Below are 1,011 nucleotides of genomic sequence, written 5' to 3'. Positions count from 1 at the left end.
CAAAGTCTGCGCGGGACACCGAGCAAACCTGGCAGCTCCCAGCCACCTCGCTGTTTGTCTGGGAAACAGTAGGAAAGCCTTTGCCAAACTGGAGAGACTTCTTTTTTTTTCCTAATGAGGGGTAGCCGGGAAAAAGAAAAAACGGGTTAGGGGAGACGGAGAGGAGCAAACCGCAGAGGTATTTCCCTACGGAGCTGGTGCTACGACCCGACGCTTCTTCTCCAGCCCTCTCCGTCAGGCGAAGCACGAAGCCCCAGGGCACGGGGTCTGAAGAGGGGGGGAGTCCCGGCGGGGGACAGAGGTTGCGCCCCGCCTGGAGCTGTGGGACCAAGAGGGAGCGATGTGCCCGCAGTCCCGGGAACGGGTTCGTAGGTCCACATAAGGGCCGAGGCGATGCGCTGCCCGCTCCGGGAGTGCACACTCAGGCCCCGAAGGAGCGCTAGGGAGCTCGAACATTGGCAAGAGACGCGCCGAAAATGCCGTCGAGGGGCTCTGGAAACATGCCCCCGGCACTGGTGGGGGCCAGGGCATCGCTCCCGCCTCTGGTCCGCAGCTGCCTCCCCGACGGGGTGCGGACGAGCCCCGGGGACTGGCGGCTGTGCCCTGGGACTGCTGCTGCCTTGCTAGATCTGTCGCTGCTGGCTCCAGAAAAAGCTGTCCAAGTCCTGTTCTCTGGAACGGTTCCTGAACTATGGGGATCCGCGTCCAAAAATGTTGAGCAATGCCGCGGACAGCCAAAAAGCCGTTTCCTACTTGCTCCTAGGACTTTTCCAAGGGACTCCAGCCTGGCAGAGGCTGGCAAGTTTGCAACTCCGCGCTTGACAAAATCCAAAAGGTGGCCGCGAAGACTTTGCCCTTCCCAGGGTAGGAGGCAGTGGGGTCCAGCAGTCCGGCAGGGCATACGGCAGGGCTGGCGTTCCCGTTGCGAGAGGGGCTGCAGGCTGGAAAGGCTCCAGGTACCAGCCCTTCCTAAATTCAGCATCTTCCCTTTCACCGAGACACGTCAAAAAA

General features: G+C 61.2%; 1 protein-coding gene across 1 annotated transcript in view; it reads right to left on the bottom strand.

The window, feature by feature from the left end:
* The window catches only part of PDGFRA (platelet derived growth factor receptor alpha), a 34,746-nt gene that overhangs the window by 32,845 nt on the left and 890 nt on the right, over positions 1–1,011 (bottom strand). The window lies entirely within an intron of this gene.

Source organism: Corvus brachyrhynchos, unplaced genomic scaffold (genome assembly GCF_000691975.1).
Source record: "Corvus brachyrhynchos isolate BGI_N302 unplaced genomic scaffold, ASM69197v1 scaffold17, whole genome shotgun sequence".
Classification (NCBI taxonomy): domain Eukaryota; kingdom Metazoa; phylum Chordata; class Aves; order Passeriformes; family Corvidae; genus Corvus; species Corvus brachyrhynchos.
The sequence above is the reverse complement of the archived record's forward strand: the minus strand, read 5'-3'. Positions and strand labels throughout refer to the sequence as shown.